The sequence below is a fragment of the Marmota monax genome, unplaced genomic scaffold (genome assembly GCF_021218885.2).
Source record: "Marmota monax isolate L192 unplaced genomic scaffold, Marmota_monax_Labrador192_F-V1.1 WCK01_AAM20220418_F8-fsc00061, whole genome shotgun sequence".
NCBI lineage: Eukaryota > Metazoa > Chordata > Mammalia > Rodentia > Sciuridae > Marmota > Marmota monax.
In genome coordinates, this window is record NW_026695230.1 from 3,118,711 (window position 1) to 3,133,824 (window position 15,114).

At 37.0% G+C, this 15,114-nt stretch overlaps 1 pseudogene; it reads left to right on the top strand.

Annotated features, from left to right (window-relative positions):
* Nucleotides 1–6,657: 6,657 nt before the first annotated feature.
* Nucleotides 6,658–9,911, top strand: LOC124088370 (serine/threonine-protein kinase Nek4-like; annotated as a pseudogene).
* The last annotated feature ends 5,203 nt before the right edge of the window (nucleotides 9,912–15,114 follow it).

A 15,114-nucleotide genomic window follows, 5' to 3' on the forward strand; every position in this document is an offset into this window, starting at 1 on the left:
CTTGAGATCTTCCTTCCTCAGCTTCCTGAGTTTCTGGGACTACAGATGTATGCCACCAGTTTTTTAAAGTGATTTTTTTTAAAAATTACATTTCTTTTTTCCCAAATTTCTTGCATTTCGCTTTCTTATTTTTTACTTTCTTGAGAAAATATATTTTTATACGATCACTGATACAATATTACTTTTGTACCTATAAATATTACCAATAGTTCATCAGCTTGTTGAGATATATAATACAAAAAAGAAAATAATATGAATTAAAGTAACAATATCTAAAAGTATTGAGTTTCTTTGCTTCTTACAAAGAAGTTTATAAATTTTATCACATCTAATTCTCCTGACAACCTTGTGAGGTAGAATTTATTGCTTGCATTTTACCAATCAGGAAAATACAGCTTGGAGAATTTATGATTAATCACAGATCTCACTTCTGTCTAGTGGTAATAACCAGAAACCAGTGTTTTAGAAACTAAAGTCTGATCAATTTTCAGGGTTCTTGCTTTTTGCTCCCTCAATATCTTAATGGGTTTGCACTTCTCTTCAAAAACAGTTCTTGTGTAATTTGTATTTACATGCTTGAATTTAATTAGTAAAACATGGAAAATCCAGAATACTACAGTATAATAAAATGATATAAATCTATTACAAGCCTCTTCTTTAAGCCATTTCACTATTAAATTCCTCATACCTTATATCCTATAATCTCCCATGATCTGGTTTCTATAGATAGCACTGACATGTTGACATAGTGTAAACTTTCTGTTAACTGAGAACAGTTAGTGACCAAAATATTCAACACATTGATGCACTGGGGTTTAGAGACCCATTTCATCAACAATGCCTTGCATTGTTTGACATTGAAACTATATAATTTGTATTGGTTTTCCTCTTATGAACCATGACTTTGTCTTCTGATTGCAAATATTAGCATTGGAAACAGCCCAACTTCATTTGGGTATCAACTGGGTAAAAGAAAGTGATTACCAAGTAGAATCATACGTTCTAGGAGCAAAATATCTTTGGTACTAGAAAGACGTTAAGCAAATCCAAACTTGAAGCAAGTTATATTCTTTCAAAATCATTAGTGTTTGTCTTTATTTTTATAATTTTTTAAAATATTTTTTAGGTGTAGATGAACATAACACAATGCCTTTATTTTTATGTGGTGCTGAGGATCGAACCTGGGCATGCAAGGCGAGCGCTCTACCACTGAGCCACAATCCCAGCCTCTTGTGTTTGTCTTTTCAAATAACCTGAAACAAATTCACCACCTTAGTAATGTTCTCCACCACTCAGAGCCATGGTCCCTTTGTTGTGGCACTATCCTTTGTCTACTTTCTAATTTTTTTTTCAATTTATATGGACTGCTTATAAAATATCACATCAGCTACTCTATTATAGATTGTGGAATAAAAATTGTGTTTGTGAGGGAGAGACAGAAACAGAGAAAAAAGGGATACCCAGGTTAATTATATCTGGAGTACTGGACTTGCAATCAGAATATTGCTTAATTCTGAAAGGTTGGGTTTGCTTGTGGTAAAAGTTGACTTTAGAATATGAAAGACTATTTAAGAACTATGCCTTTCTATAACAGCTCTGGAATGATGTACTTTTCATGCATATAATATCAATGTTAATTACCAATTTCGTGTCATTTTTCTCCCATACTGTGGAATAAAGAAACCAATGTTCCTCCATATAGTGAAAACCTCCTGTCTATTCATAGCTTATTTCACTTCTGACATCTGGTGTCTTAGTTATGCCAAATTTATTGATTTCATATTGCTGACTTAAAAAACAATCTTTTAAAACTTATTCCATAAAATTTAAAAAAATGCTTAGGAATTTTATAAACCAATCCACTTAAATATCTGCTAACTAGTCACCAGTGATGACCTTTATACAATTCAAGAATATAACTATTAAATTGTATTTATTTGCCAGGCATGGTGGGATGGGATATATCTGTGACTCTATTTGTCCTCCATTTAAACTTTAGTATTTTTTAAATAATATCACTATTTGGGAATACAAAACCTTGACTCTGCTCTGAAATTAAGTCAAATACAATGTAAAGAAAATATCTGAAAATGGAACAATTTTCCCCAAAATAAGTGTTTCTATTTTAAAAGGAACATTTTTCTTGGTACCGATAACTGCTGAAACACAAATGTTCTTCAAATAATTGTGGTTTATAGTTAGGCTGCATTTTTGAAGCCAGAGTTTCTTTAATGATACTTGGGAGGATTTGCAAACAATCATTTTGACTAAAGGGTAGAGTCAGGAGTTCCTTAAGTTCCTATCCATTACTGAGGGTAAATAAAAAAGCAGAACAAGAGCATGTCTCTTCTTTGAAAGTTGTACTAGCAGGTTCTGGGAGCATAAGCATATCTACCCTTCCCTTGTTGGATGCTATCTTGCCAACCTCCAATAGGAGACATGACATGGAGGAGCTTCCCAGAGGTAGAGTGAAGATAGGAGAAATAAGCCTTTGGAAAGGATATGGTAATGTATTAAGACTGGTTGAAACTGTAACAGGAATGCAGGAAGTACAAATAAAATAGATAAGATTGATATAAGCTAAAGGAAGGCTTCCTGTTCTATATATTTATGTCTCAGTGTCTCTAAGAGAAACATTTTCCTCAAAGGATAAAAGCATCACCCACTTTGAAGATAATCATTGTATTACTAGAGGCACTATGAATCATTGTTACCATCTTCATCATTATCATCGCCATGATTGTCACCTACCTGTGTTACAGTATAGGCACTGTTCTGAGCACTTCACCTGCACTCATTCATTCAACTGTCACAGCACTCCTATGAGATACAAAAAAAATGTTTAGCTTCTTATTACTGAAGAATAACTGAGACCAAAAAAGGGAACTAACATTTCAAAAACTTTCATAGATAGTAATTATTGTGTTCAGAATTGAAGACTGTGATAACTCAAGAATTTTAACAACCAAACTCTCTTGTTTCCCTGTAGTAACTATAGAATCAGCTAGAAGAAGGTTAAAGTAACAAATTAATTTAGGGACTGTGGTCAGATAAGAAACACATTCAGTTCCCTCATTCACAAAATTGAGTTAATAATAATATGACTGGAGTGGTGGTGCATGCCTATAATTCCAGATACTGGTTAGGCTAAAGCAGGAGGATCACAAGTTTGAGACCGAACTCGGCAATGTAGTGAAACCCCGTCTTAAGGAAAACATAAAAAATGACTGTGAATATATCTCAGTGGTAGAACACTACTGTGTTCAACTTCCAGTATTGTAAAAAATAATTAAATGAATAAAATATGTATTATAAGTCTGGTTGTAAATAAAATTATTGTGCAAAATGCTTCCCAAAACATCTGAGAGAATTAACTTCAAGAAATCATTCCACTATTGTCATGTATGTAAGAAAGAAAGAAAGAAATAGAAAAAAAGAAATCAAATTAATTAATTTAATAATAGTGTGTGCAAGTGTGTGTATCTGTGGGGGGCTGTGTAGGGGGGAGAGAATAAGCTGAAGGACAGAATTAATCAAATTTGATATTACCTTAGAGATTAATTTATGCACTCTGAAAATCTTATTGATTGATCAACAGTAAAGAAGATTTTCAACTGAAGTGCTTAATTAAATAAGATGATTAAGAGTTCAGATATGTTTTTTTTTTTTTTTTTTTTTTTTTGTGACGGGGATTAAACCCAGGGCCTTCTGCATGCAAGACAAGCACTCTACCAATTGAGCAATAATCATCCTTCAGACCCCCACCTGCCTCTTTTTGCTCTTACTTCCCATTTCTGGTTCTGCCTCTTAGCTTTATTTCCAGTTGTTGGAAAGGAATGTTATACCTAATGCATACAGATCCTGGGAAGAATGAGAAGTTCAGTTTCTTCCCCAGCCCCTCTCCACAAACACACTTGAGTCCAGAAGCTGAACAATGCGGAGATGCCCCTCAGGCAGACATGAGGGGAGTGTTTTAGGGATATTGTTGTAAAGGAGGGTTGCGATATTCTCCTGTCAATAAAACCTAGGGGACAACCACCATTGCTGGTGTTACATTTCATCATTCACAATGTTTGTCCTGCACTGTCAATTTGACAAAGAGTACAAAACCAATCACATCTGTGGCATTACGTGACCATCAAAAACTGCTGAGTGGTTCAATCTTAGGACAAGTTCAGGCAGGGGATTTACTAATTTACTAATCAGCACAAATGGGCACATATTCTACCTTCTCATTTTCATTTAAACTCATCACTAACTCTGAGAAAGTTAACAGGCTTTTTTTTCTTTCTTTTTTTTTTTTCCATTTACTGTATTTTTATATATCCCCTTGATCTTGATGGGACTACAGAGTGTCCAAAATTTTTGTGCCACTGTATCCTTGAAAGGTCTTTAAAAAACTATATAATTTTCCCAAATAATACATGTTGAATACTACTAAAATATAAGAAAATTAATTGGTCTTTCCAAACAATTTCCTTCAGAAACTGTCTGTGTTCATCTTTGTTTTGTCAGAAATTTCTTCCCCTGATTCTTCCTTAAAGTGTTACCATGCCAGTAGCATTTATTTTTAGTCAAGCACATTTTGTGATTGTAATTTTACTTCCAAACACTTTACCTAAAGACATTGATCTTCTGTATATGTACAAATCTCCAAATTGATCTCATCTATAATTAACAGGCTAAATTGATCTACCTAAGTTCTTTGTTAGTTGATCTATCTGGTTCTAGATCATGAATAAGTTAGTTGGTTAGTTTTTTTCAGTCTGATGCTTACATTAAATGCAAGTTCTCTGAAAAGAATTTCCTTTATAAACCTATTTCTCTCTAGAATTTTACATAACAAAGGAAAATATTGACCTACAGAAGCAATGTAAAACTTATCAAATAAAAGATGCACTGGCCAGAGGCTTTTTAGAAAATATATTGTCTTAATAACAGCCGATGGATGAATAAATCATGTCTCTGCCTTGGGAGAAGAGCTGTCTGCTTTCTATGTTCTGTGCTTTCCAATTTCATTGACAGATAAAAAAGCATATTTTATTCAGCGCTTCTAGTTGTGGTATGCTTATTTAAAATAACAGTTAGATGTTGTTGTTGTTGTTGTTGTTATTTGAATTATGATCTAAAAACTATGTGTAGTGGGCTGAACTGTATTTCTCAAAAATTCTTTGGTTTAATCCTGTAGTTGTCAGCTTTTAATTATTGGAACAAAGGACCTAAGAAAGACAACTTAAAGGGAGAAAGATTAATTTTGGCTCATGGTTTCAGAAATTTCAGTCCAAGGTTGATTGACTCCATTTCTTTGGGCCTGACTTAAGGCAGAACATCATGGCAGAAAGGTGCAGTGGGAGAAGGCTGTCAGCTCAGGGCAGCCAGGAAGCGGAGAGAGAGAGAGAGAGTGAGGAAGGGGCTGGGAGCAAAATAACTTCCCCCAGGCCACGACCCCAGTGATTTACTTCCTCTAACTAGGCCCGATGGCCTATAGTTTCCACCATCTCCCAATAATGCCATTGACTATGAATCCCTCAGTGGATTAATCCATTAACAAGTCAGAAACTTCATGTCTAATTACTTCTCAAAATTTCCACCTCTGAACACTGCTGCATTGGGGAACAAGCCTTCAACACATAAGTCTTTGAGGGATAATTCATGTCCAGACTATAACCAACCCTCACCCTCAATATAACTATATATGGAAATGGAGCTTTCACGGAAGTAATTAAGGTAAAATGAGTTCATAAGGTCGGTCTATAATTCAATAGAACTGGAAGAAGATGAAGAGTTACCAGGAATGCCTACACACAGAAAATAGACTATGTGAGGATATAGTCAAAATGTGAATATCTTGAACTGGGGATGTGGCTCAAGCGGTAATGCGCTCGCCTGGCATGCGTGGGGCGCTGGGTTTGATCCTCAGCACCACATACAAATAAAATAAAGATGTTGTGTCCACCGAAAACTGAAAAATAAATATTAAAAAAAATTCTCTCTCTTTCTCTTCTCTCCCTCTCTCTCTCTCTTCTCTCCCTCTCTCTCTCTCTCTTTAAAAAAAAAAATGTGAATATCTGTTAGTAAGGAAGAGAACTCTGCCGGCAAGTTGATCTGGGAATCTCAGTCACCAGAACTAGAAGAATATAAATTATTCCATTTTGACTATTTCTTATACCTCCCTGTCTGTAGTATTTTATTATGACATCCCCAGCTGACTAATATACTATATCAAGAAGTGCAGATACTGTGTGGATGTAGTGGAAAAAATAGCCCAAACTTAGACTCGATTGATATTGCAGAACATATCTGTGACCTCCAAGGGTGTGAGATCTCTGCCTAACATCAAGCAACCAATTCTACAGCAGGCATCAGCTAGGCACCTTCTATTATAACTTGTTTCTGAAATTGTGTAACTGAGAGATAGTGCCAGATCCTACAGGATGAGGAATCAGTCCCCAAGACTGACCTCTTCCTCAGATGCCAATTGCCAGCCCGCCTTGTTCCATCTGTGCTTCTGACTGACCAGCTATGAATTGGAGTTTCTATGTCTCCATCTTGGGTCCAATTAATTCATTTGAGTGGTTCACAGTCCTCAAGAAAACACATTTACTGGCTTATTATAAATGTATGACAAATGATATAGAAGAAGACATGCATTGAGGTATGGGAGAAGGGCCAAGAAACTTCCATGCCCTTTCTGGGGCAACAGGTCCAAGAACCTCCATTTGTTCAGCCATCCAGAAGCCCTTTGAACGTTCGTCCTCTGTATTTGTATGTAGACTTCATCACCTGTCTAATGCAGATAGACTGGGTGGTGACACCTAGCAAGTCCTGATTGTTCAGTTTTTCTTGGCTGGCCTGTTCAAGGACAATTAATCTCTTCTTAAATGGTGTCTTATTATCAACTATCAGACCAGGTACATCAGAGAATTTCTTTATGGTAAAATTTAAGGTAGGAGGAATATTGGCGTTTCTATGACCCACCTTGGGGAAGATGAAACTTAACTTTTATGACCTGCTTTCAAAGGGAGTTATCATCCAGGAACAATGAACATAAAAACAAAATGCAAATACCACAGCATAACAGATACATTGTTTCTTTTGATCTTTATGATGATGCCATAGAAGATGTGATTATTACAAGTTTTTTGTGAAGGAGACTCAGAAATGTTTAGTGTCTGGAGCATTCCCAGGACTGTCCTGAGAGGGATCTCTATGGCAGCAGCATCATGGTCAACTGGACCTCTATGATCCTGCACGGAGCATGCTGTGGGCCCAGCTGCCTTCAGAGCCAACCCGGCCACAGGCCCTGGGCATAAGCCCTGCCTCCTGCTGCTGCCAGCTGCCCTTTGCTGCTGCCGCTGCTTGTCCTGTGGATCTGCACCAGGAACATGGCCCTATGGGCAGAGGCAGCTACATGAAGGTGCTGCTGTGAAATACCCGTGGTAGTTTGTCATCAGAAAACTGAACCTGCAAAACTCCTCTGGCTGAGAGTGGTGAGCTGCTGAAGAGGAAGCTCAGCTCTTTCCTCATTGAAGTACCCCAACATTGGCACTTAAGAGGAGTCAGGGATGGTCTGCTCTACATTGCCATAGACTTCTGTAAAGGAGGTAATCTGTTTTAGAAGTTTGAGAAGCAGAAAGGGAAACTGCTGCGTGAGAGTCGGATGGTAGAATGATGTGTACAGAGTGCCATGGATTTGCAGTATTTACGTGAGAAGCATCCCTCATGGAGATATGAAAGCTCAAAATGTCTTTCTAGCAAGAATAAAATCATCAAAGTGGCTGATCTAGGAATTACCTGAGTGTGACATGGCAAGCACCCTCATTGGCACAACCTAGTACATGAGATGCGAATTATTCTCAAACAGACCCTCCAACTATAATATAAGTCTGATGTTTGGGCTTTGGGATGCTGTGTCTATGAAATAACCACCCTGAAGCATGCTTTCAATGCAAAAAAAAAAAAAAAAACATGGATTCTTACTTTATTGGATTATTGAGGGAAAGCTGCCACCAATGCCAAGAGGCAGCTTTATAGGAAATGCCAAATCTCCTTGTGTTTGGAAGCCACAAATTCAAAAATAGCATTAAAAATGGTGGCTCTATATTGAACCCTATTGCTACCATGGTTTTAAGAAAGGCATTCAATCATGAAGTAATCCATTCCCAACCACATTCTGCTGAGGGTTCCAAGACATGTAATGAGTGAAGATAAATATTTGTCCCAGGAGAAACCAATAATCATTGGTCCCTTGAAATCACTTGCTTCTCTGAAAGTTTACACTGGCAAACTGGGCATGAGGAATACTGCTGAGACACTAGCCACCAATAAGTAGGGTAAATATTGATATCTTACCTGCAGAAAGAAGGCACATCATCATGAATGATGGCCCAGTTCAGAATCAACTGAGACACTTAGAGGCCTGTAGTGAGCATAAAGGTAAATGCCACTTTTCTCAAGTGAACGGAGAGAGTCTGCAGGATGACACCAAGTCCAGTGCCCATCCTGAAAACCTGATTCCCACATGGTCCTCTGATAGTAGCCGTGAGGTTGACAGTGAACCAGTGAAGTTGTTGTTGTCCCTAAACAAAGACCAAAAGCCAAAGGACCAGGATGAATTTGATGGTGAATGTAATATACAAAACAGGGCACAACCAACCCTGGTTTATAACCATACAAATCTGTATCTGAACCTTCTTTGTCTTGACAGCAATGGCAGAAAACAGAGATTTTTGGTACTGGAGATTAAACTCAGGGGCACTCGACCACTGAGCCCTATTTTGTATTTTATTTAGAGACAGAGTCTCAGTGAGTTGCTTAGTACCTCACCATTGCTGAGGCTGGCTTTGAACTCGCAATCCTCCTGTCTTAGCCTCCTGAGCCCCTGGGATTACAGGCCTGTGCCATTGCACCCAGCAGCAGAGATCTCTTTGCATTTCAACAGGTACCTCTAACTTTTGCTTTCTCATCCTACTGTTGGAAAAGTGGCTATCATATCTGTACAACAAAATGCTGGAAAACAAAGAAGAAGGATCACTGTCAGGCAAGGTGGTGTATGCCAGTAATCCCAGGAGTTTGGGAGACTGAGGCAGGAAGATGGCAAATTCAAAGCCAGACTCAACAAATTTATGAGGCCCTAAGCAACTCAGTCACTAAAGAAAATACAAAAAAGGGTCGGGGATGTGGCTCAATGGTTAAGTGTCCCTGGAATCAATCCCCAGTATCAAAAAAAAAAAAAATGATCACTGGGTCTGGGAGCAGGTCAAGGAGCAGTGAGATGATGTCAGCAAAGAACCAATCATTAATCGTTAGAGACAGGAGGCGACTACAGCAGTCCCAGGAGATGTCCAGTTCAGGACCTTCAGTGAGAACTTTTCTGAGTATGGCAGGGCCAGTCTGTCCCTGACTGCAGCATCGCTCAAGTAAGGAAATTGATTCATTGCCTGTCTGAGGGTGAGTTAAGTTCTACAAATTCGACTGGTAAGTCAATTGGAGATTCCAGGAAAAGGAAAAGTCATGCAAATGAAATTAATGACTTGGTACAATTGATGAAGGAGATCCTTAAACTGGGCTCTAAAGTGAACTCTGAAGATCTCCCATTATCAAATCCAGTGTCAGAATTCAAACTTAAACGGAAATATCAGGAAACACTAGTACTTCATGGAGAAGTTGCATAGGAGACAGAAGAACTCCACTGCTTTCAGCTATCATGCCAGGTTCTGAAAAGATCAGGAAAATAATCAAAGACTTAAGAGTGGATGTCATCAGAGGCTTGGGGCTTAGCTTTTAGAGCAGGTAGAAGAGGATGATGACTTGCAGAGAAAGGTATGTAGAAAGTATATGGATGAAAAATGTACAATGTACACTTGAAAATTCTCCACTTGAAATTTTTTGAAGAAAATGTGAATTTTTGAGAGTTTGTTCTTATTTAACAGGTCTCAAGACCTATTTTCAAAGGTTTTTGCTTTAAAAACAAAATATAATAAACAATTGTTTTATATCTCTTTGGGTTTTCTTAATGGAAAAAAAATTGGACAGAACAGAGTAATATGAAGCAAGTTCACAAAAGAAAAAAACTTTGGCTTTCATATTCCTTTTATGAGAAAAATGTTATGTTTTTGGTTGCTGTTTACTGAGCCTTACACGACTTAAATTTTGCATCTAGAACTTTATTTTATTAAGGTGTTAATTAGTTTAAAAACAGGGACATAAAACATTGCATTGGAAATTTTGTATTGTACTATAGTGATAAAAGCAAAGAAGAAATAAATGACATTATATGTCCAGTGGTAATATCTGCTGTTGTTAATAACTTTAGGGAGTAATTGACAGATTACAGTAGATTTAAAAACTAGGAATTTGTAGAGTTTGAGCAACTAGATCCCATTTTTTTACTTTATTTATTTATTTATTTGTAATACTTATTTTTAGTTATAGTTGCACCCAATACCTTGATTTTATTCATTTATTTTTATGCAGTGCTGAGGATCAAACCCAGGGCCTCGCAAGTGCTAGGGTAGCACTCTACTTCTGAGCCACAAACCCAGCCCTAGATCTCATTTTTATACTCTAATGGATGTTCAACGTTTTTGTTTAATATGTGCCTCATTTTGGGTATACAAGAATTGAATCTTCAGTATTTTGGCTTTGTAAAGCATTATGTTTTCACATACTAGTTTTGCTAGATTTATTTCTCCTTCAATGAAAACATCTCTTAATTACTTTCCTAATTAAGTAATTTGTAAATAAAGTCCAGGCCTTTTTTATTATACTGGATATGTGTAATGTTGAAGCCAGAATTAGACAGGCAGTCAGTATAAATAGTTAGATTGAGTCAGGTCAGATCAAGGAGGCCAATTTTGAGTGAGTCAGCAAGTTGGAGACTGTCCCCTGAGGGACTGAAATGTTAGTTCCATCAGAGCCCTTCCTCCACCCTTATCAAGAACCTTCCCCTGCTCCAACCTGTTGCCCAGGTAACCTGTCCAGGAATTGCCCCTCCACCCAGAGCCATAAAGTTGTTAATTAATGTGTCCTGTGCTGCTCTGTCCCCCTTCAGCCCAACTGTTTCCCACCTTTGGGCCATCCCACCAAGCTTTCCTGGACCTAGTCAAATATGCAGAAAGGAGAAAGATAGGGGGAAGAGGGCAGGAGAACCAAGCAAGACTAGGAAATATAAAAAGGGCAGAAAACCTTACTTCTTAGGATGCCAGGATACCAGCTATGGCCCTTTCTCCCTTCTGGGAGAAGTCTGTTATCCATTTTTGAATAAGTCCTGCTTTATATGCTTTCCTTGGGGTGCTTCTCTTATGTTCAAACTTCAACATGTGAAGAAGTAGAACTCATCACCTATTACCGATGGTATCAATGTTTGTCTCTGGAAGAAAGTTTCTCTTCAATTATATAATGATGTTGGTTATCTGTCCATGTTTTAAATGTAGGATTTTATATCACATTTTTTATTAGTTGTTCTAGTAAATAGTTTTGTAAAACAGAAGTTTTGATTATTTAATGAAAAATAAAGAAAATATTTAGTGTCCCAGTGTTATAAAACTATGGTGGAATAAATCTGGACAACTCTTACAGAATCTTCCAACACTACACAAGGGGAAGGTCAGAAACATGTCCTTGGATGTTCACTAACCAGTCTTGGACTTCACCAAGTTATCCTTAACACTCCCCTTGAAGCCAGAATAAAAGACAGGCAGTCAGTGCAGACAGGTGATCCTGTGCAGGTCTAGAGAATGAAGGCCAATTTGGGCAGGGAAGTTGGAGACCGCCCCTGAGAAATCGAAATGTTATTGCCTTTAGAGCCCTTCCTCCACCTTCCTCAAAATAACCTATCCATGCTCCAACCTGTTGGGAAGGTAACCTGCCCCAGGAATTGTCCCTCCCTGCAGGGAGTTGTAAAAGTTGTTGATTGATGCACTCTGGGCCCCCTTCCTGCCTGGACCACTCCACCTTGGCCCCTCCAGCCCATCTGCTTCTGGCCCTGCAACCTGGAGCATCTCCTGGACCAAGTCACATATGCAGGAAGGAGAGGTAAGAAGGAAGAAGGCAGAAGAGCAAAGAAAATCTAGGATAGATAAAGGACACAGAACACTCTCACTTCTTGGGATACCAGGATACCAACTATGGCCCCCTTCTCCCTCCCAGGAGAAGTCTGTTTTACCCCTTTTTAAGTAAACCTTGCTTGCCTGGGCATGCTTCTCTAATGGTTTACTTCAACATCTGAGAAAGTAGAACTCACCACTGACAACCAGAGGTATCACCCTCAAGTCAACTACATTTTAAAGACTTTTAGTAAGGTTCCTCTCAACACATTTGCTTTAGAAACTTGCAGTTTGGGGAAATCATTGTAGGCTCCTTTGAAATGTATGCAAATCAACCTCTTGTTAGTTTTATAGTCAACAAAATGTCTTTTTTTGATTGCTGGGAATCATCCCTTTAAAGCAAATGTGATCATCAAAAGACAGATTGCTCCTATCTACTATTTTTGTGGGAAAGTAAGAGTCACAACTTGAATGGCACAAATCATATCAAATACAGATGATCTAATCACAGAAAAAAATTATTGCAAACTCAGCAATAATTCAATGTGCTCTCCAGGTCCCATTGGCTAACCTCACTAAAATCATTCAGTACTTTTTTGCTAACTCACCCTAGTGCTTCCCAGTTCTTTCAGCAAAGTTCAGACTTTCTTCCCTTTTGCAGTAGACTTCAATAAAGTTGTCTGTGTCTAACTTCTTTTAGTGCAATTTTTCCTTTGACAGAATTTAAAGCAGCGAGAAATAAAATGCCCAGAAAAATCATATCAGCAAAGTAACTTTTTTACAATATGTGAAGAGTATAGTAACACAATGGAGAAAATCTGGGATGTAAAAACCTGGAGATTTATATTCAGAGGCTGTCAGAAGTAATTGATCAGATATTTGGGTCATTTGAAAGTAGAGCAGGAAGCAACCAGCTTCCAAAATATGTATCCCTGTTTTCTTTCCCCCAGAGGTAAGACCTGAGGCAAGGATTTAACTACAAGTAGTTTGTTTAGAATGTGAAAGAAACACCAGGCAGATCAGTGAGACTAGGAAAAAAGGCAGCCAAGAAAGATTACCTCTTCAATTCACCTAATACCGTGAGTGACAGGAAGTTATTCCTCATGGGAAACTCTAGCACATTACAGGAATTGTGAGGACCTAAGAGTATTTGTCAGTCAGCTTCTTTTAAATTTTGAGAGTGAAGGGCATTAATCTCCAGCTCTTATTTCCTGCAAGGTAAGGAGGCAAAGACTTCTTGAGGGAGGAACACATAAGGGAGACAAAGGGGAAAAGATAAAGGTGCTGGCGTTTGGAGGAGCTTACTGTAAAATTGCAATCATGTTAGATTATGAGTGGGACATCAATAGGGTCAACTACACTGTGTTAGTAGTGTTGTTCGTAGAAAAGGATCCCAGGGTAAAAACATTTTGGAGGGAAGTTTAAATAATCAAACATAAATTGGCTTCTTTATTTCCTGATATCTTGGATACTTTAGGATATAAATATAAATATACATATTTAGGCTATGAATATGAATATATAGCTTTAAAATGTGAATATTATGTTTAAATATTTAAACTGTTTAGGTTAGTATACATTGTAGAACTAATAATGCCATTTAACATATTTTAGGAATCACAGTCTAATACATTTGGCAAATATTAAAAGTAGTTCAATTAGATCCACATTGGTATTATCTAAAAGTATAGCAATGTCGCCAGAGGAAGTCTGTATGTCTCATATTCACTAGAAAGTCACTAAAATATTACCATGTGCTCTCATAGTTCTTAGGATTAGTGGTGTAGTCTACTTGACTTTCATCTGTTTATTTATGTTGGTGCTGAGGATGGAACTCAAGGCTGGGTACATGCTCTACCACTAAATTACGTTCCTAAACTCTGCTTGATTTCTAATGTGGAAAAACTCAGTGCTCACAATAACTATAAACTTGTATATGGTATCATTACTTATTTGATAAAATTGAGGTTACCAAAGTTTAATAAGCTTTTTTTCTCCTCCAGGAACAGCTACTATGTAAATGGCAGAATGAGAACTCAAACTCCAAGTCCAGACTTTCAATTCTACTATTAAATTCTCCTCTACAGTGATAGGAATTATAAGTTAAAATTCATATTTGATAAACCTGAGATAATTTGAAGTTCTTATTTAGAATTACTGTAGAATAGGCATTTCAAATATTAATCTGCTTGGTTCATACACTGGCTTGGAATTCAACAGTATTTAACAAGTGAGTTTTTTTTTTTCCCACTATTTCTCTCCACAATTCAGTAGGAAGTTGAAAATCTTCATTTGCTGAACAACTAAGGACATACATCTTAGTTACCAACACTAAGTTCAAATTTCAGCTGTTGCTTATAGTCTTGACAATATTAAAGGTAATAAATCTTTTTTTTCTGTTTTTTGCCAAGAAAGATTTCATTTCTTTTTATTGATTTATTTTAATTTTATTTATTTAACATATACACACATTGCTACATACATACACATGCATTCAGGCACGCATGCATTTATATATGCATTTTTATTATGTGTGTGTACACATATGTATGCACATTCACACACATAAAATACATATTTTCTTGCATAAGTAATGTAGTTGATTTTTCTATAAAATGAGGATAGGCAAACCTTACTCCACAAGTACATGGTGGTAGAAAAAGACTAGAAAAATTCTGACAAGTTTTCATTTCAGCATCTTATTCCTTTCGCAGACTCTGACCTAAACTTGCTCCCACCAGATTCCAAGAACATCTTTTCCTCCTTCTCCACACTTCATTGTGTACTTTAGTGCAAATTATTTCCTTTTGCTTTCAGCACACGTGGGTTTTTTGTTGTTGTTGTTATTTTTATTTTGTTTTATTTGTAGAAGTAGCTTAAGATCCAGGATTTTTATTTTCCATTTTATTTTTATTTGATTTTTAAGTTTGTATTAGTACATTATAATTAGACAAAATAATGAGGCTTCATTGTCATATATTTGTACATGCACATAATATCACAATATAATTTGAGCTATTTCATTTAACCCTATCAATTTTTAAGTAGTAAAGAAGTAAATAATTAG